A 22736-nucleotide genomic window follows, 5' to 3' on the forward strand; every position below is an offset into this window, starting at 1 on the left:
ACCAAAAGCAGCGAGAGGACCGCCTTCGTCTTGTTTACGGCGAGGAAGAACTGTATGATGGGCAAACAAATACACAGACGGGCTAGAAGCTGCCCAGTCCCACAATGCAGAGGCATGTGTGCAGCACGAGGCCCAAGCTGAAACTATCACCAAGCAGTTTCCTGTCTCGATTAACCTTTCCACTTTTATCTTTGGTCAAACTGTTGTTGTTTTTTTGGTGCTGCATTGACCCAAACTGCTGCCGGCTCAGTCGTGATGAATTTTGAATCGCCTACACTCACAGGCTTTAAAAAAAAACAATGTTAAAATGTTTCATTTTCTCCTGCAGCGTTGAGATTATTCCATAAAGAAAAGAAAAGAAGAACATCAAAAGAACGGAAAGACAGATGAAGACAGCAGTGCCAAAGCTAAGAACCCCATAAGTGTTCATTTTATAAACAAGCATAAATGCATGCCTGCCAAGATGGATAAATCATCTTCATGGCTTTAGAGCCGCAGAACCCAGAACCCAGAACTACTATTATCAGCATGGAGAACAGGGCATAGTGGAAGTGGTTTTGGTCGGGCACACAAACAAAAGTCACAATGCACAAGACAAAGGCGCAACGATGCGAGCGTGCTGTTTGAATATTGCTGTCTGGCAGCAGGATGCGGCGCGACACAGCCAATAAAGACAAAATATTTATACGCACAATATAGCTGCAGTATGTGAACACAGCCAGCTCCAGAGCTACATGCCAAAGCATTGATGGTGTGTTTAAATGGAGGAAAATAAAGAAGTGAAGACATTTATGAATTCCTTCAACTGCCTCCCTTACGAATCCAGTGCATTTGTGACATTGTTTACACAGTGTCTTACGCCTCCCTTCGCATCCGCGATTCCCTGTTTTAATTAGAGAGCCGGCACTGTAACAATATGGCAAATTCATTCTAATTACGTGTGAAAATATGGCGGAGATGACGTCCACCGTTAAGGGACGAACATAAGAATACCAGCTCATTATCCGCGTGCGTCGACGCCGCAGCCGAGCCGTACGCTTCGTGGGTTTCGCCTCGTGTCGATACGGACTACAACAAATTGCATCGTTGCAGCTGAAACCGTCTGTACACGTAGTGTGTCTGCCCGATTTGGGTTTGGGCCTCAGACACGCTTTACGACCTTAGTGAAAATCATCAATAACTAGGTATCCAAGAACTAAGACATTGATTGCATATGAGGCGGATGTTCAATACTTAATTTAATATAACACACCACAGTTTGAGATCCGTTACTGCCCATTAGTGTCTTAAATAGGAACCATAGAGATGTCATTAAGACACATTAGCGTTGAAATGACTATGCAAAGCCAATAATTCCTTGGCTGTGGTTGTGGATGGGAGCTGATCGTTAAAAACATTCATATGCAAAGCAGCAAAGCAGGCTTTCAAAAGAATCTCAACCCCGTTTTTTTATCTGCGGTGGTAAAGAATCCACATTTGTGATAGTAGTCCGTCTCAATGGAAAGATTTGGAAGTGAGTCAGAGGCGGCGGATATTGCCACCCTGTCAATGTGGTAGCATGACCTTGTTATCATGGCTTTCCAGAGTGAGCTCCAACACCATTAAGGCCCTTCTTTATTTCTTTTCTTTTACCTTATAGCACATAAAAAAAAGGCACATGTAAGAAAAATATATAGATAATAATGGAATATGTAAGGGAGGCAAATAAAGTCATCTCAACTGATTTGCAATTTTGAGTTTCAAAGCAAAACATTCATTGTGCTCTAAATTAATTCTTTTTTTTAAAAGTCACACAAATAAGAGAAGTAATATGAAAAAAAATATTCATAAATGAAAAAATAAATACCAGAAAATAACTAAGGATCGACCTTGATGTGGCATTCTGGAGGATCTTCAAACACACAAACAAGTCGCCATCCATCACCGACCTATGACGCAACATAATGGCGACCGGGCCCATGACCCGTCGATGAAAGCACCGCACATTTATATACTTGGAGCCCTACAAATGATACTGGGATCGAGCACATCTTATAATACGGAGGAGGTGAAGCTCGTCTCTATCCCTCTTCTACCTTCATCTCTGCTGTGTTGCTTCTCTCTGCTTTTGGACTCACGCTGCCGGTTTCATAGCTTCAATGCACCGCTGCGGGATTTCGCAATATATGTCATCAGTTTATTGTACATTTTTTTCTCTCATGCAGATGTCATTCTGAGACCTAGAGCCACCTGTCATAATGTAACTCCTCAGATCTACTGTGGCCTCCAGCGGCAGGTCACCTTGAATTATCACTAATGAGAGATCGGAAGGAAAGAGGACGCTCAGCAGAAGTGAATGTTAAAGACGCGATTATTCAGAAGGTAAGACAGAAAGAGTGATGTTCAAATTATTTATGAAACATCAACATATCTTTGTAATTTACATGTGCAGTCGAGTGTGAATGCATTGCAGCAAACTCGAAAAAATTCCAATTAGAGCATCTAACTTGGGAACATGTTCTCTGGGGAACTGATCCGGCATGTGCTGTGTCTTCAGCACACCGACAGAAACGTGTGTGCGCTGGGTATATTTAATGCATTTCACAAACGAAGAGAGAAGGGAAAGGGATTACCTATATAATCATGGAATCTTTTTTTGACAAAATCTCCACCAGCTTTAAAATGAACCATTGTACAACACCACAGATAATCTGATCTCCAACCGAATGCACACAGGGAAATGGCTTTAAGTACACGGCAGGAATCCCATTTAATAAAGCGCACTGTATGCACAAGTGATCCTGAAATCATTACGAAGCGACATCCAACAGGTAGGCATGAATATTTCTCTTTATTTATTCACTTTGCTTGCTTGCTTGTTTGCGTATGTATTTAATATTTTTGCAGAGCCGCTGCTTCCTGCCGTGGTACACAGAAGAAGAAGGACCCGAGCAGAATGATAATCTCTGCAGCTGATGAGCACGTTCGGAGGAGCATTGAATAACACACGGGTGGATCACTGGCCATCTATCATCATTGCACAACCTTATCAAGGACAACATTGGAAATTAACTCAGATGAATATCTGATATGGCTTTCTCTGGTGTAAAACACTAGCTTCACTGACAACAAAGTGCGAGCCATAGCCATAGAAGATAACCTTTTCTTACACCTGTGACACAAGGAGAAAAGTACACCATGCATCATGGAAAGTGCTTTTTGTTATGGTTGCACGTAAAAACTAAACTCATTTTGATGCAGATGTATGCATAGATCAAGTCATTACCCCCCCCCCCCCCCCCCCCCCCTCCAATAGTAGCCGAGGTGCTAGTGTCAGAAGAAGAATCTCCGTATGCTTTAGAGCTAACCATATGGAAGCACCCACACACTTACCATGGCATCATGACAGGTCACTCAGATTGTTGATGCTAATGATTGTATCGCAAGAGCAAAGTAGAAATAACCAACCTATTGCAGATTGTATTCAATCGTGACGAATTGGGACAATATGATTCAAATGATCCCTTTCTCTAAAGCAAGAAAAATATGGAGCCCTAAAGTATTTAAATATATATAAGTATATAAACAACTGTGAGCCACTGTTAGCGAGACTGGAGAAATCAACAATTTCTAAGTCATTTTTAATCAGCCAAATCATTTGGCCAGTGTTTCATTTCGCATAGCAAGGCTGAGCCTCTACGCTAACGCTACCGACCTCCAGTAGCTAATTAGCACGGCTGGCCTGGAAGCTTTATGGCAGCACGTTCAACCTTCGCTTGTTACGCTCAACTCAAGCAGTGTGTCGTCACTGTGTCTGTGAACGGCGTGTATTTGTAGCAGCTGTGTCGAGTTTTGTGGATTCAGAATGACTTTTGAGTTGTTGAAGCTAACAGGAGCTAACGGGCTACGCCCGGGAGCAGTTGTTGAGCTCGCTCGCTCGATTGTTCAGACTGTTTGAAGTGGTGTTGTACGAGGTAGCCCACGTCTGACGGTCGGCCCACCCCACCAGTTTGGAGAGTATTAAAACAGTATGGATGAGTTTCACTTTCTGTTTACTTCCCTGCTGAGAGTATTCTAAATGTAACGTGCACTTAAACTGATAGCGATTTCATTTAGCTACGCTTTTCTTCTAGGTGGCTACAATATGTTTTACTCCGGCGCCCCTCCACAGCAGAGCATTGCTTTGCCCCCGTGCTGGTAGTCCTACATCTTTAAGCTGGAGGCGTGCCAACTTCTATCTGCTGTACATAATACACTGACTATGGATAATTCCCTCATAAAAACCCCTCCACAAATAAGGGTTGTATGAAGATACCATCGCCCCATTCGGTTCTCACTTGTGTCTCCTGATAAATTCTAGGCACAGGAGCTCTTTCTCATCATCTGACTGTTCCATTGTTTTTTTTCCGAGCCGTGGTGTTGTTGTCTTGGCCCAAACTCATATGAAACTATTGAATCACACCTATCTAATAAATCCGGCTGACAAAGGATTTGAAAACCACAGGTCCATATCAAAAAGAAATTACATGCCACGCACTATATCTGCCTGGCGCTCGCAAGAGCTGCCCGAAGCAACCTGCACGGAATGCATAGGTGCACAGGAGTATAAATAAGACATAAGGGGACATGAAAAGGAAATGTGACAAAATAAAACTGTCAAAGGGGAAAATGCTATTATGAAAGAAAAACAAACTGCATTTGTTTTGGTAAAGTAAATAAATAAAATCATTGATTAATGTGTGTATTTTACTAAACGTGATATTCATATTTATTCATCAAATATTGGACACTTGTGTAAATGCCGCGATTGAACATCGAGCAGTGTGCAAAGTCTATTATCTAAATGGTTTAATTGATGTGAGAATACGACTGGCTATATTCCACCAGTAAACCTTTAGTGTTTGGCAGGGGAAAAAATACATTGTCGTCTCGGCACTTGACTCGAATCTTCCTCTGAGGTTTGATCACCCTCCATATGAAGGAGAGAGGGGAACTGAGGGCTTTCAAGCAAAGACACTCTTCTCTTTTTGCCAATACCAGCCGTCTGCATCCACCTGCACCCAGGGACAGTATTGAGGTGGACACGTTCTTTTGTGTTCCAGACACTGTGATGGCTGCCAGGACTTACAGGGACTGATTGGCAAAGAGAGGGGAATCTTTTGATGTGTGCGGCTGGGATGCAGTAGGAGGTCCTTTTTACTTGAGAGGACACCCACAGACTGTGGTGGGAGACGCTCTGACTGAGCTGCCTACAAAGCTGGGGGTGGAAACAAGAAGAAGAAGAAAAAAAAGCAAAGGAGAAAAAGTTGATTATTTAACCAATCTCTAGAGGACAAAGTGTGGGATACCAGGTGTTAAAGAATCTTAGCTTTCTCAATATAACCCAATTTACACAATGGTATACAGCACCAGGGAATCAGCCTCTTCCAGGGCCCGGTAGGCAAATTAGTGGGACACTTGTACCTGCATGCCAATGCTTACAGGGATGCTGCTCAGCATTCAGAGCGCAGGGAAACACACTGAACAAGTTAACAATGTGTGACTTTGGTACGAATGTCAGTTTTCACACTTTGACGCTGCAGCTTTCTTAACAAGTGAAAGGGAGAGTGAAAAACATGTATTAAAAGCACAATGTTCTCATACATTTCCACATTCTTCTCATTACAAATTTCTTCAGGGTAAGATATTGCAACATACTACAAATTGTGCGCAGCATGTTTTATTATTCAGTCCGGTGATGATTAGCAATCATCATGCATTGTAACTAATATTTATAGAGGGCTGGGTGGTCGGCCTGAACATCATTTTTTCTTCTTGAAAACAGACATGGCCTAAATAATATGAAAAAAAAAAAAATAGGACTGAAATTGAAAACAATGCATTGTTTCCCTGAAGAAAACGCACTCACGCATCTCCCACTCGGCTGCGTGCAGAGTTTGAGATGCTGGGATAAATTAGTCATGCGTTTACTTCTAGTTGCCCAGACTTTAGACAAACGTTACAGCTATACAGTGTTTTGCTTAAGGTTGCTGAGGAGACAGTGCCTTTTTATAGAAGAGAACACCACACTTTAATTAGTGTGCTTTCATGTTGATTTCCTATCTGCGTCTGAAGCGGTCTGAAGAGAACTTGCATGTTAATGATTAACTAGTGGAGCAAAGGGAGGCGGCGGCTGCTCTGTACCGTTATTAACAAAGTTAAAGTGAAAACAATTAATTTTTAAACATCGTACTTAACCATGAATTCCAGTAAATATATCAAATCCATTTATTTCCCAGATCTATGAAAACTTAACATTGAAGCAGTAATGCCTTGAGAACCTCTTCGACAAGCACAGCAGAACAAATGACTAACCTTGCGATTTATGGAGCTGCTTTCCTGTACAGAAACAACACATGAACCTATATTTATGGCAGCACATGATTGCGGAAAGGGTCCTGCCGGCTTTATGGGGACATTAATATTGCAGTTCTCTCTAAACCCATATGTTTTTCTACAGATGAGCAGGGAGGTGAAGAGGCGCTGACCCACTTCAATAATGAGGTAGCGAAGGGGGTTTGACCGTTCCATGTACGTAGTCTATATTTTATTCATATGGATATTAACACTGTGCTGGAGTGAGGATGAAGACAATGATTAACATCAATGTCTTGACAAAGGAAGTGTCTCCTAAACGGTTGGCTATGTTGTGCTCTACAGAAACACTTTTATGGAAAAAGACAAAAAGCCGGGTGATTAGTTAGGGTCCATTGGTCTCGGAGCTTGGAAACGAGTAATGCTTTATACACCTATTTCCCTCGTAAGGCCCCAACCCCCACTACACACACACACACACACACACACACACACACACCACTTTGTCCAACACCCAAAAGTGGTACCGGCGCTTAGAGCTCCATTAGCCGAGCACAGAGTAGGTTTAGCTCTGGACCGCAGCAGATGTAGGGAGTCGGGGGTCCACGCACCAGTGACCCTCTTCAAGCTGGCCCTTTGTAAGGTTCCGCCATAGATACAGTTAATGGATGGAACAATGAGCCTCGATGGCCCTGCAGTGATGGATCTGGGTCATTGTGTGAAAAGCTCTACAGACAATCCAGGTGTTTCAGATGCCTGTCACCCCAAACTTAGAAGTGGGAGGAGAGGGAGAGGAGCGCACACTGCGGAAATGTTGCCGGGAACATTTGGAGAACTATAATTGGGACACGGTGCAGTATTCCTGAGCGCTGTTTTAATTGTACAGAGAGAGAACAGATTGGATGAGAATCTTGCCGAGGAACCGACCCAGAAGTGTCCGCTTAAAATCAGCTTGTATGCATTTATTTCAACAGCGCTATACATAATGTGTATACACTAAGTATGGGATGATATGAAAATCCAATTTTCACAATTTTCCTGGCCAAAATAATTGCGATTAACAATATTATTCTCGATAAAAACATCCTGAAATCACTTCACCTGACATATTGTTAAGAAACAAATATTTTAAATGCATCACGATGCATTTTTAGTAGTGTGTAAACAAAACAAAAATCATGAATCAATAATCAATACTCATTAATCATGAGGTCATAAGGATAAAACATTTTTTTCCATGATAACTCCTTTCTTTATAAAATCAGGCTCTATTTTTTATTTCTCTACCATGACAGCAAAAGCTTCACAGTTCTTTCAAGTCACTAATAAAAGTATCTCTTTAATGGTAATTACCCACGATCAACCTATGAAAAGTGTTTTTTTTCCGCAACCTGCAATAAAATCTGATATCGTTCCATCTATACTATACACACATTTGCACAAAATAGATGAAAAAAGACAACACATGAACAAACATTAATATTGATGTTGTAGACATAGTTCTGTTGATGTCAAACTAAAAATCAAACTTCATATATATTCAGTACTAACATTCAGTGAATAATCAAATTCCTCCTTGATGTGAAGACATGATGTTATTTCTTGATTGTCTGTTATGTTAATATTTACTGCATAACAATGAGCATGCGTTCATGTTTTCCCAATATTATTTCATGTCTTTAGGTGTCGGTGTCTTCTTATAGCATCTCAGCTATGAGGTCATCTCAACTTCTATTTGGTTTGCCCAAAATAAGTAAGAACCCAAAGTATCGACTTTTAACCCCCAAATGGTTGAACTCCTACCTAAAGGTCTAATCCATAATTTATTGGCCTTGGAATTGTAGGTGTTTTCACACAATGATTTCTCATAGATTGAAACTGCATTTTGAGTTTATTTCTGGTCCAACAAATATTGCCTTTCACAAAACCATATAGTAAAACCCTAATTGAGGTGAGGGAAAAAAACAAAACAAAATAGTTATGTCCCTGGAACAATCAGAAAAGCCTCAAGCTGTGCTGTATTAAGAGGAAAAGGGATGACATCATACGGTTGGATTAAAATAAATACGCGTTATTTACAGCTTCACATGCTCCGACGCCATATGCCTCACTGTAAATCCCACCCAGTGAATAATGAACCCCCCCATTATAGGGTTTCCACTTGGCCGCTCATCCCGAGGTTGCGACCATTAGGCCCGACACAGGAGCCGCCTGCTGACCTTTGCCTCCACTCAGCGTCTAATGACTTGTGTCTCGGTGAGTGTGCTCGTCTCTTGATCCCCTCCCCCCCCCCCCCCCCCCCCCACCTCCCCACCACCACCACCAGGCAAGCTCACTGCGGTTGTGAAATGCCGTGATTATAATAATGCACGAGCAGGCAGATTGTGAACATGATACACACCGCCGGTTGCCGCATCGCCGGGTTTCGATTGCGATGACCGCGACCGCGTCCTCTGACATCTGTTCCGTTGTCACCGTTTCCTGTTGTCACACCTCAGGTGATACAGTTACAGCCGTCATCGCTTGGCATTATAGTCTGCTAGTTACGATTAATGGTATGTAACTGCACCCCCTCCCCATTCCGTCCAGTGAACTGCAGTCTCAGAGAAAGTCGAGGCGGGGCGTTGCACCAGTGCCTTCTTCCCGGCCCTCTCCGATAATGGCACCCAGTGTTCTCTTCCACTCAGCAGCTCTGATCATGCTGAGATTGTTTGCTCAGGCCAGTCACTACTCTCTTCTCTTTTCTTTCTTTCCCTCCAATCATTCTTTAAAACCAACAGTGTTGCCCTGAACTCTGACATGGAGAACAAGGGGATTCAACAATGGGCTTCATTTGCCAAACAAAAGACACAGAAATGTGTACTTAGAGCGTCGTTGATGATGTGCGATTACTAAAATAATTAAACTGCCAGTTAGACTGTGGCTAATCTTTACAAACATTTGGAAAGAGGGGTTGTATTTTGCGCTATGAATCTGTTTTGGCTTCGGATTCTGACGCCTGTCAAGGCACTGAGCACATGTTTAGTCTTTTCAGCGTCCTCCCAGACATTACCCCAAGGTAGTATCATGGTATCCATGATACTACCTTGGGGATTGTTGATTATCATTCGGTTTTCTTTTTCTTTTTTCGTTTAAAGGCTGTGAGACTTTCCAGAGAAGCATGTATCTCATATTTTCTTATCTGTTCTATATTCATTACATTTTGAGATGACAGGCTAAAGCAAACAAACACCACAAGAGCCACATTCACGTTTTCCAAATCATAACTGGTCCCACATGCCTGTGCAATGATAAGTGTGTGTGTGTGCGTGTGTGTGTTTTTTTTCTAATCAGGTTAAGTAAACACCAGCAGCAATCAGCTCCTTCCCGGAGGCGTTCTCCTTCACTTTGTCATCGTACAGCAACGCTGCCGCCGCCGAGAACCTCTTGAAACCAAGTTCACGGTCTCACTCGGTCTGAGACGCATACCAAAGCCGGCTGCAACAGACAGTGATAATGAAACAGCAATGACGGAAAGAAAGGTCACATTGACTCCACGGCTAATCTCCAACCACTCCAGTGAAGCACACATCGTGACAGACAAATGAGCTCCTCTCAGATACATTAACAGCATAAATAAATCCGCCATTACGGCATCCCGTTTCGTGCAACAATATCTCTCCTTTGTATCCCACTGGGCGATCTCTCCATTAGCCTGGTGATTTGGAGTCTGATGAGTCTATCACAGGTGACAGTGACAAGGAGGTCCCTCATTACACTTCATATACAACTGATATGAGCACAGCTGTGCACTTCAGAAGAATTCCTGCATGTCCTTTTTGCTGCTTTAAGTCAATTTATCATATAGACACAATGACACCAGGTGGCCAATGAATTGCAAGCCAAGGTGGATACTATAAGATGCGCGAAACAGGAGAAATTGTTATTATTCTTTTCTTATCTTAATGGCCAAGGGAACCACCGCCGCCAGAACCCAAAAAACTAATTGCAATTAACCCTTCGCCGGGCCCCGTGCCCTGCTGCTCCTCCGTCAAGCTGTTAGAGGTGCCATGGCGCCGACACTTTTACCAACTACACTCTTTGAATAAATATCATTTATTTGTGTGAAAGACCAAAAATGAGATTTCAGAGAGAAGCGAGAAGGCTTTCCAATATTTTAGGCTTTAAGGCGTTCAAACTGATTCCGCAGCAAAAAACAGGTTAAAAAGATAAATATAGAAGCTGAAGCCCACAGCTCACAGTGTAAAAGTGAACCACCACATTGTTCACATGTTTACATTCAACCTCCCTTAAGATTGGCCAGGCTGCATTGGTGGGGCGGGACTTAGCAGAGGGTCAATTTGGCAATGTAACAACAATTAAACACCTGAAGCTGAAATAAAGATTTGCGAGCTTCTCAACCCTAGATGACCGTGGTATTGATATTTTGCCATTATAACCGTAAGAAAAGCCACTTACATGTTTCCCCCTTCTACGTCAAGCTGCAGTTTAGCCCCACATTACATATATAATAACATGACAGGAAATCAATAATATTTTCCCCTAAATAATATGTGTGTGTGCGTGTGTGCCTGTGTGTGTGCGTCCGTGTGTGCGTGCGTGCGTGTGCGTGCGAGCCTGTGTGTGTTTGTGTGCGTGCCTGTGCGTGTGCGTGCACCTGTGTGTGTGTGTGTGTGCGTGTGCGTGCGTGTGTGTGTGAGGATCTGGCACGGAGCATATGGTTGCTCCGCCAGTCCTACTTTCACCGTGTGGGAGGTGCCAGAGTAGTCAAACTGATTTCCAACACGCAATGTGTTCCAATTGTTCTCCATTTAGTAAAAAGCAAGAGGAGAAAGCGCGTGGACAGCACATTATCCTGCTCGTCTGTCTTTGCTCCAGCCGGACTGGTTTAGCTAAGCTGCTCAAGCTGCACAATGGGACAACGCGTCCTCCACCATGAGCTGTTTGGTACCGAGGTGTTCTGACAATCCATCCGTGTTGTGCTGACCCGATGCTTCTCCCTGCTGCATAGAGACCCGGTGTTACAGTAATTATCCCCCAGTTCACCGGAGCCACACAAACAGATGATCCTTCAAAGAACGCAATGGAGCTTCTGTCCTGCTCTGTGCCCCCCCGCCCCGAGAAACTCACATGCCCGAGGGCTATAAGTTTGAGTTTTTTTTTCTTGGATGATTTTTGGTACCGGATAGACCCGGCTTTCCCCTATACGATGTGTTTAGTTGTGTACGTGAGACAGAGAGTGTAGGTGTGTGTGTGTGTGTGTGTGGATCAGGAAACTCATGGCTCGGATCGGATCATGGATCAGAGTCACGGATGGGATCACAGTTAGGATCAGCACAAAAGATAAAAGGGAGAAAATATAACTTTTAGAGATCCCTCATCCAGTTTTTTGTTGTTTTTTGTTGTTTGGTTATAGCAGCTGGTCTGCAAGTCTCCAGACCTTCTTTTCTTTTTTTGCTAACCTCCTAAAAATCATGAAGTCTGTAAACCATCAAAAACATTTTGTCCTTTTACTCTGTTAAGTAATGAATGGTGTATTTCTTTTCATAAAAACACACAATTCAAACGATAAGGAGAAAAAAAAGATTGTATTTTTATGGATGAAAATAAATCTTCATCAAAAAGTAATTTGTAGTTTTCATGATGTATTATAATCTGCTTAGAGCTAGTGTTGGGAAGTTTAACAGGTCACAATTCATCTCTAAAACTATATTCATTCAAATTAAAGATAGAACACATAACATTGTAATTTACCTTCGCTCAATACTCACTTTCACTGAACAGAGCCTGAAATGTAGCCAAACGCATATTTGACTGAATATTTATGTTAAACTGTGTAATTAATCCACACAGTCCGCACATGTGCCGAACCGTGAGGGGGAGGGGGGGGATCCGTACGGAGGAGGTTCAGAATTTCTTCCCATCAAGACGTGTCACAGGAGCAATCAGTGCATTTATACCATAGTCTTCACACTCTAGGCTTGTTCTCATCCAGCATTCGTAGCAATACCTAGGAAAATAATGCAGCATAATTTGTAGATATCATTTTTTTGCATGGTACCCATGTATTTTTAAACAAGGAGCATAAAGGCCATGAAGCACACACAGGGAGGGCACAGTCCAATAATCAGCCAAGCGCCGTGTGCAACGAGAACTTAATGTTAAGGTTTTGCCACGTAACTTGTCTGCTTCTGGGGTTATGAACCCGAGATTCTATTCCTAAAACTAACAAAGGGATTTTGTTGCCTAAACCTAACTGAGTTTCCTGTAATGACCAAAGTATGTATGTCGCGAGTGGAAATTGACACTTAAGTAAGGGTGTGTCATGAGGATACATATGCACTCACATAATGTGTTCATGTAGCTTTCTGACAAAGTATGGCAACGAGAAATACTGAGAGAGAAATAAATGAAAAGCTCTGTTGTCTAGCTTTCTGCAGATTTGGGCATTTTAAATGACAATATCGCCGTCAGTATTTTACAGCACAACTGTTGGCATTAACCGGAACTAATGTTGATTCTTTCAGACTACGTCGTGACCCTAAAATAATGATTTGGTCAACTGAGTGGTCGGTCCCACTCCTTTCCAGATGTTGGCTATGATGCCAACAGAAAAGACGAGATTTAGCCTTTTTTTATGCTGTTCAGGTGTTGGTACTGAGGCGGCATGGAAACGCTGATGTGGTTTAAAGCTCACTAATTAACACAATATCTTGTTTATTTGAAATCTGTACAAAGCTTACAACCTGAAGCCATCAAAGGTACTTTTTGGACAGAGATGTCATCCCTGTTTCCAGTCTTTGTGCTAAGCTAATGGGCTGCTGGCTGTAGTTTCACATTTACCGCACAGACGTGAGAGTGGTATCGATCTGCTCTTCTAACTCGGCGCGTAAGCGAAGTGGTATTTCCCAAAATGTCCAACGACGGTCTTTCAACCATAGATTTTCTCCTCTAACAGGAAAACTAATTCATTAGTCGCTTGATCGTGAGTCCAAACGATGACAGAGCTAATATCAAAGTGCACACTTTCAGCTTTCTAGGACGTTTGAGGTGCTTTTTAGAGAGGTGAGAGACTAGCACTACTGCTGCAGTGTGAGGATGTGGGAGGCTGAGACCAGAGGATCACTAGCTGAGCACTATGAGCTGCTATACTGTCTCTTTGCAAAGTGGTTGTGTGTGCACAGAATAAATCTGCCGGAATATGAATGTGTATAAGGATAGTCAGGTCATATGAGAGAGTGTTGCTGTACTGTGTTTGGGTGTGGGGGAGTGCCTGTAGAGCAGTTAGTGTATAGGTGCTTTTCCGCAGTAGTGTTTGCATAGTGATTCTCTGTCTCTCTCTCTCTGGCTGCTCAGCGGAGATCAGCGGAGTGTCACAGGGGAAATAAACAGCAGCAGCTCAGCAGGACGGGCCTAATTAAACACAGCGCCTTAGCACTGCGGCCAGCAGTCTACTGCGTCTTGGACCAGTCTAGACCTGACTTGCCCCCGCCAAAAGACCCGCCGTTGCCATGATCACCGGCTGCCATCTCGTGTGAATGCCAGGGAGGAATGGGGGGAGGAGGAGGAGGAGGAGGAGGAGGAGAAACCAGGACCAGAAAGCCCTTACAGTAGCTCATCCCTGCTCCAGGCAGCCGAAAAGTAGACGGCCGGGCAGTACTCGGTCAGCACAGCAATGAGGCAGTCCTGGGGATGTGGAGCGAAAAACGTTGCTTTTTCATCTGAGACCGGAGAAGAATAATTTAAGGTTCGAAAAGATAACTGGGGCTGAGGAACCTGTGATGAAGCTGTGCTTTAGAGTTCAGGAATGGGATTATCCCCGTTTTTTATTTGGTATAGTTTTATGAATTTGGATGATCCTTAAACCTACAAACTGGTGTTACGCCTAGTCTATTCCCACGGTACTTTACGTTCTGGTGGAGACACAACATATTCCACCATCGTATAGCTTCAATGAAGAGATGGAACAAGGTGACGCACAATACTTGTGGGATATTGTCAAGTCCACGATTCACAATTCATCAAAAGCACAGAAATATATACGTGTTTATTTCACAAAATGGCCCATTTCAGAGTATCAATACTGATGCCTTTATAAGTACATATTGTCATGGCAGCATGAAATGGAGTACCTGAGTAAATGTACCTCAATACTTCCCACCACTGCATAATACCCGAGAAGTTAGGGAATTCATTTTTATATCTCCTATGACAAAAAGCTATTACATCCGACAAAAATGTTAGCTAGCGTAAGTCCCACTTGCAGGCTGTGTAATACGTCATGAAATTGGAAGAGATGTTTCACAGGCTACTTTCTCCCACCGGTCGATGAGCAGAGGAATGTACAGCGAAAAAAAATGAAATATCAGAGCTAGCCTCCTGTGATTTACAATAGCAGTCTGCTGTGAGAGCTGTTCCTGACTCTGTGTGTGTGTGTGTGTGTGTGTGTGCATCTTTTTTAAGGGTCTCACAGGAAATTACGACAATCTTTTGTGAATGTTTGCACGAAGGTGTGAATTGAGACGGCTGCGAGTGAGCCGAGCCTCAGCTCCATCCTAACGCCGTGTTTCTGCAGCACAAATCCGAGCACTCAGGTTGCAGTTCCTTCCGTGTGTAATTCCCTCCTTTATTGCCGCGCGCATAATACAGGGCGACAGCACAGGTGTTGGCGAGGCACAATAACACGCGGCATGGCGTTTGAATTAAGAGCGAGACTCACGACACGCTCCGGCGTGAACATCAGTCATCCGATCCACTCAGCGCCGCGTTCGCCCGTTCTAACCTTGTGTGTTTTCAGTTGACCTTTGGACTCTCATGGTGTCACTTAAAATAAGCGGCTCCATCTCTAGTGCTATTCTTAAACCACTCATACCGCCTGAGAGAGAGAGGGAGAGAGAGGGAGAGAGGGAGAGAGAGGGAGAGAGGGCGGAAGCTCAATCCCAGTGTGATGTTTATCTGACATTTTCCACTGGTCCGTGACCCAGTGGGCCGTGATTGCAAGCAGAACGCATCGGGCTAGCAGGGTTGGCTGCAGGGCACCGCTTACCGCATCCCCGCATTGTGTGTGTGTGTGTGTGTGTGTGTGTGTGTCTGTGTGTGTGTTTTGAACACATTCTTGTGTATATCTGTGCCTTTTGTTTCCCTGGCGAGCGCGCCACAGCCGCTAGTTCCGTGGCGTATCAATCTCGGGGCCAAATAGATTTAATTTCTCTAAATTAATAATTCACACCATCAAATGATTTTTTCTCCAATCAACCGAAGCCCTCCGTGAGTACTCAGACAGTGATTAAGACGCAGAAGAGATTATAGAAACCAGTAAATAAGGAGGAGGCCGCGCAGTGCGTTGTGTACAGCACAGCTGTCTCCTGCTAGCTAACCTGCCCTTGTGCTGAGAGACGCTGACAGAGTGTGAGCTTCCGCTATGGAAACTTAAAAGTTTCAGAATGGTGATAATTACTCCACGGGTTTGAGCTTTCATTACAACTCCTCTGATCCTCTCGCTGCTCGCCTGCTAAAGACGGGCAGCGGAGAAGCCGTACAGCTCCCCTGAGATGATCCTTGATCAAACAAAATGTAAAAAAAAACATCATTTCCTTTTTCATTATTACTAATTTCCGCCACTGGCTTGTTCTTCAATGCCGTATAATGATCATATATATCTCTGAAAATAGATTCTGGAGAATGATAAGTTCACACATATGCGCCATCCTCTAACTGGCAACAAGCTGAACTGCATTGTGGGAGATAAAAGCCTGAGCGATGTTAAATGCCAAATGAAGATGTGCAGCCTGCAAGTACGGGTTCAGAGAGAAACTTGAAAAAAAATTGCAGAAAGTAGCAGCTACGTTGCGACGTAATGGCCAGGTGTCCTGAAACAGCAGGCGCGGATGGCGCTCCTCCATATTCATATTTCACATTCATTCATATTTCACATTGGCTGAGTGATTAGCATACATATCATGTCACAGCCACCTGCCAACTTATTTCAAGTTTCATACCGCGCTGGTTGCTTTCACAACTCTCTCTCTCACCAAAAAAAACCCCCAAAAAGTGAAACCAGATGTTGCACACTAATGTGTTTAGTAACTGTATATGCTGTGTGGGTGAAAGACGATCCTGATGGCCATATTAAGATATTGTAGAGTAAGGCAGCAGCACTGCAAAGGCCAAGGCAAAATAAGCATTTTGGGAAGGGTATTTCCTTGTCCCTGATTCAGAACAGCTTTAAAGCAGTTAAGGTCATTGCTCCTCAAAGCCGCAAGGCCTCTTATAATCGGAGCCACATGAGGGCCGGGGCCAGAGTCTGGTCACAGAAATCAGCAGTGGTAACAACCCCAAAGCATTAGCCCTGACACCTTTTCCATCATTTTGTTTGTCTGCTTTCAGGATAACGTTCACAGATCATTTTTCACAGCAATGAACAGAAGCACACAGACCCCCCCCCCACCCCCCCATTCATTCCCCTGGCTCGCTCTCTGTGGACACAGAATTGCCTGACCACATCCTCACCGGGCCGCCCGCATGTTCTCTGTGCCCTGCGATCGCACGCTGCCAGTAATAAATAGACAATTCAAACGGTACACTCTGTAACTTCTCTTTACAGCGAAAATGACGACAAATGGAAGAAATCAAAGAGTAGGTGTGGCTGCGGCGCGGCCTAACTAGACGACAACCAATGGAATAATCAAGTGCTACAGTGAAAGCTAAACATTGAATGTAAGAGTCTCCTCACAATCCTATATATTCAAGGACAAAAGCGCATATATACATATCACAATATGGAGCCATTTTGAATAACACATCATGCTTAGTTTTTCTTTGTTCGTATTGGAGTCTAATGAATTTTCTATTTTAAAACAATCAAATTAAGAATGAATGTCCCATTTGCGTGCACATGATGAACAACAACACAGTTAGAATCACAGAACTCACAGATCCACAGCACCTTAAACGATGTACCAATAATATAACCACTAATAAGGCTGCGACTTTATATGTCTAAATGTGCATTTAAGTCGAGCAATTTTCCGCCACTTTGGTTTGATGTCACTTGCAGCCCTGACATGTTAATGCCTGCTCATCAGTAGCAGAACAACGTTTCCCATCATTTCAGTTTCATATCTTGAGAATTCACCGTCTTGGTCACTCGCTTACTAACATTGAGCTGCATAATCATAAGAAGAACTTAAACTGACAAGCTTCATGACAGCAGCCTCAGTTTGTACCTTTAATGTATTAAGCTAATGATTTATAGGTAGCAAAAGCAAGCATGTGTACACAAACCAGGAACAAATTATGCATAGGCTACATTTAGTTTTTAATTATGGATGAGTGAGAAAATGTGAGCAGCGCATCTTTTGCTACAGAACTGTTGAACAAGGGAGAGTTAATGAGAAAGATATTCAGCCTTTTATCACATGTGCATTAAATTTCCATATACAAATGATATATTCATATACTGTATGTCCACGTTGTTATTGTATTATAGGGATGAAGCCCGTAATTACCCCTCACAATGTCTCTTGCATTGCTGTGTATTACATTCAACTACTCGTTCTTTTCCTATTTGTTATCTTGCCTTCAATGCTAAATTCGGGAAGAAGCCACTAGGCCTGCCTCCTCTTTCTCAATAGATAAACCTTCACCACTAATTTTCTTTTGTGATGAATTGCCTTTTATTTATTCATTGGTTTGCAACAGTCATGCACAGCATGGCAAACAAAAAGTATATTTTGAGAAATAAACAAAATAAGAATACTGTGTCGAATATTAGCAGCTGATATTCAACTTATAAACATAGTCAATTGATGCAATAGTTTAATGTCATGTTGTTGTATCTATCCATAATGTTAACACATACTTGAATAAATGGATTAACATGCAAAGATGTGAATACAAAAATGTATTATATTATATAAAAATATATATATATTTTTTATTATTATCATTAAAATATATCATTTTTATTATGATAATGATTATTGTTGTTATTGTTAATGTCATTATATTATTATTATTATCATCAAGCTAAGGGCTGGAAGGAGTCTCCTGGGAACTCATCAGACTGCTATACAGCTCTGTTGAAATGGTCCAAACATTTGACTTGACTGGATTGAAGATTACGAAAGAAGGACCACCGGCATGACCAGTCTAAGAGAGATATATATAAGAGATATATATTGTTGGGTTGTAGTGGATTTTATATATATTTGCACATGTAGATAAGAGAAGTTTTATGTTTTAAAGTAATACATAAAGAAAATGGACTTTGGGAATTTGGGATATTATGAGGACTATTCTGGAGGAATGTATTATGAAACATAAGAGAGGATCACTGTTTTATTATTCTTTTTTAATGACAAATGTAATGATTAACTGTATGATGCATGGGAATGAATGAATGTTTTATTGTTTAGACAATAGTTAAAATGGATGCCGATTGAAACCTAATGTGTTGCTTTTATTCTGAAGGCAGGATAGTGGGTTTTATTCTGAAGGGGAACTTCCTGTCCTTGACCGTAAGTGTGAGCTTTGACCTTGCCAGCTTATCAATTGGCTTAGCGAACAGAATGGCGGCATCCTTTGAACTGACCAATAGAACTAACCCTTAGGTGTGAATTCATTTGCATGACCATGCATTTGTTCTGGGGAGACATGGTCCTACTGGTCTGGAGACTTGGTTCTACTGGTCTGGAGACATGGTCCTACTGGTCTGGAGACTTGGTTCTACTGGTCTGGAGACATGGTCCTACTGGTCTGGAGACTTGGTTCTACTGGTCTGGAGACATGGTCCTACTGGTCTGGAGACTTGGTTCTACTGGTCTGGAGACATGGTTCTACTGGTCTGGAGACTCGAGACAGCCCCGGTCTGTTGCTTCCTGGGAGCTGCACTCCGTCTGTGGAGAGTTCCTCCTTTCTGGCCCCACGATCGTGAACGCTACATGAGTATTATCTTTGCCATTAAATATTGTTCAACTTTAACTCATTGAATCCTGAATTTCCTGCAGCCACGGGACCCGGAGCTTTGAACACAAATCTTACAATATACAGCAGACTAATACTAACGCCAATACTAGCTAACGTTTGCCAGGTATTATTTGTGACTTTAGCAGCACTATCGAATACGATAGTTGACTGAAACCATAACAAATGTGTTATATAGTATGTCAACCCCTTCAAAATAAAAGTATTTCAGAGTCAACGTATGTAACATGAAACTCAGGAGGCTGTTTTTTCCAAAATAAAAGCATGCAACTCTCACTATATGCTAAACGGAAGCTAGGAATGGACCTTGTTGTTTTGGTTAAAAGAATAAAAGCCCCAGAAGGCAACTATCTGAAAAGGGAACTGAGGATAAGGCTGTTTTATTCACAATACAAGTTTTATAGAGTAACTGTATCTTAAGAGAAAGCTCAGGATAAGCCTTTTTTTGCCCCTTACAGTCACTGTATCTCAAGAGGAAACCAAAATAAAAGTGCTCATAGTTCAACTCATTTCAGGGCTTAGACCTCAGCGGATGTTTTATCCTTATTCCAACAAAGACAATTAAAGGGAAACAAAACTCCTTCTCAGTACTCTTAAGCTCATTTAAGTCTTTGCTCTAAAACACATTTGGACTTCTTTCATTGCTTACTCTATATTTTGCATCCTTCATCCTTCCCACTATGCCAACTATTTCATACTGCTTCAGCTGCATTTTTCATACATGTTTCATACATTTTTCATACAACTTTTATCTACTGATTCATATTACATTTAAAACGCAACATTTCCTACATATTTAATACCATATGGGCATTATTCAACCTTTAAAGCCAGCAATGCAGTGTAGTGTCAGCTTTTCGACATGAAGCATTCACACCGTAATTTCTTCAGAAACGGCCTCCTCTTAACATTGTATATCATTTACCTCAAGATTCAACATAGTCAAGTGTTAAATGACAGCTGACGTTTCGCATCACACGATTATAGTCGGTGCCCTCCCATGTTGCCGAATGGTGTTTGTAGCGTTTTTATATTTTCAGATTCAGTTTTATTGATTTATTTATACTCACTATGACAGAAATGATTTGATGTCATCAAAAAAGCACAGAGGAAGCCTCGGCTCCTGTAGTATTAATCATTGTGGTGAGGGAGGTTTTCTGGATTGCCTTTGTCCCCGGCTCTGGTGTAATCAAAGAGTCAGGCCTTGCTGCTCACAGCCTGAGACACAACATTTAATGAGGATGTTATGTCCGGGCTACCTCAGTCTCGCTAACGCTCTCTTGAAGCCACTGGACACATAATTGGGCTGATTACAGCAGTTTATTTTCCAGTTTTTTCCAGACCTTTGATAGGAAGACCTCTCATTGATAGGTGTCCAAACACCTGGACGTTCCTCACATGGAGACTTTTGTGGTGCAAGAACTAGCATTTCAAAAGTAATTGGAAGTTTGTGCCAATGAAATAAATACATTCACCAAAATATCAAACCTACTGTGGACAAACTGACCATTTAAGCAATGAAACCACTCATTACGAATCAACGGGGTTTCCTGGTAGCGGTATGTCAAGAATGCAAGGCATGGTGGTGACTCATGGCACTCATATGCCTATAGCCACAGCAAATTGGTCTTTTTCCCAAAGTTGAAACAATTATTTTCCTGTTCTGTTTTTTTCATCAGTTGAGAAGCCAGTTAAATTGCACTGCTGTGGCGCCATGTATGTTACTCTACTGGCTGAAATATACATCCAAAGCACCCTTTGCTACGGCGTGGTCCATAAAAGCTCTCTGGTCATCAGGCTGCCCATGCTCATTAGCCATGTCTGCTTGGCTACCGCCACGTCTCATGCTGCTTTTCCAGAAGAAAGCTCACCTGCTAAGAGTCCAATCATGTTGCTTCAGGGTGGTTTTGTGGAAGAAATAATTGTGCTTTGTGGAGGTATAATTGTGTTTGCACCTCACTTGCCATTGCTGCTGCTCGGAGTTCCTCAACTCCATTTGTTGTTTCTTTATATTAGCTCTCTGCCTCGGAGACGCTCTTCAAGAAGACAGAAGGCCGTCTTCCTCTGTGGCGTGGCAATATGCGATAAATACCACACGGTTCTCTGTGGAGATGCCGGGGATCACTCACTACTTCACATCACTGAGCAAACCATCAAACCATCTCCTGCTTGTACTTAGATGAATGTGTCATTGTCTTGGCTTTGTTTGTGACATGTGTATGTTTGTGTGTGTGTGTGTGTGTGTGTGTGTGTGTGTGTGTGCACTTTTCAATGACTTTTGCTGCTTGCTTATGCGAGCTGCTCCAACCCCAAGGTAAGCCTCCTTTCTCTAACCTGTAATGCAACATAACAATATAACAAACACACACACTTTTATGTTTGAGAATATCTGCAGCCTAGCACGCTGGTAAGAACAGATTGCCTGTCATTCCCATAGGAGAAAAAACCCACTGCATTCAACCATCCATCCATTTTCAATACTAGTTTATCCTGTTCAGGGTCCCAATAGGGCTAGATCCTGTCCCAGCATGCATCAGCCTTGAGACAGAGAAGCGTACACCCTGAACAGGTTGCATGTCTATCACAAGGCTGTAAAAATATATATAAAGGTGAAAAGAGACGCCATGCATTCAGTCATGTGCTTCTGACACGGATACACTGATGTTAAAGTATGGTAAAAATAGAGGTTTGAACTTATTCTATTCCATTTACCAGGCCACAGAGAAATGCACTCAGAATTATTTCGACATGCTTTTTCTTTTATATATTTATAAACTGTAATGTATTTTTCAAGGTTTTTTTGTTTGCCTCTTGGCATCGGCAAAATATGTCTGTCGATCCACACATTGATAGGAGCAACTCTTCATTGTGTGCTGACCTTGCCGTGTTAGATTACAGCTTAAGATCTGGTTGATTCCCACAAGCTGTTGTTCGGGGTGAAAGAGGGTGAAAGAGGTGGTTTGAGGAGTAACGTTGCACTGCTCAAAAATGGGCAAATTCTGAATTGAAAAAGCGGAAAAAAAAGCGAGACAGCACACGCACACGAACAAGCTGAAACAATCACGCATTACTTTCCTTAAGGAAACCACGATGAAGAAAAAAATGAATGTGCTTGAATTAATGAAGCTACAGATTTGTTTGTGTGTAATCAACACATTGGTGAAGTGATAACTCGGCTTGTGCAGACTTTTGAAAAAAAGCGTATCTTTCCTTTTTATATTTGTCAGTGTTAATAGAAATGCCATAAATTCCAGAAGGCACGGTTATATAAACACTTATTTTTGGCTCCATGTGAAGATACGATTATTTTAATTTTTCATCCCACATTGTTAAATGCACCATATGTTCAAAGAATCCCAAAGGGTATAAGCTGATGGATCTTACTCGAGTCGCATATCATCCTGGACAGAATGGAGGAG

Source organism: Cyclopterus lumpus, chromosome 17 (assembly GCF_009769545.1).
Source record: "Cyclopterus lumpus isolate fCycLum1 chromosome 17, fCycLum1.pri, whole genome shotgun sequence".
NCBI lineage: Eukaryota > Metazoa > Chordata > Actinopteri > Perciformes > Cyclopteridae > Cyclopterus > Cyclopterus lumpus.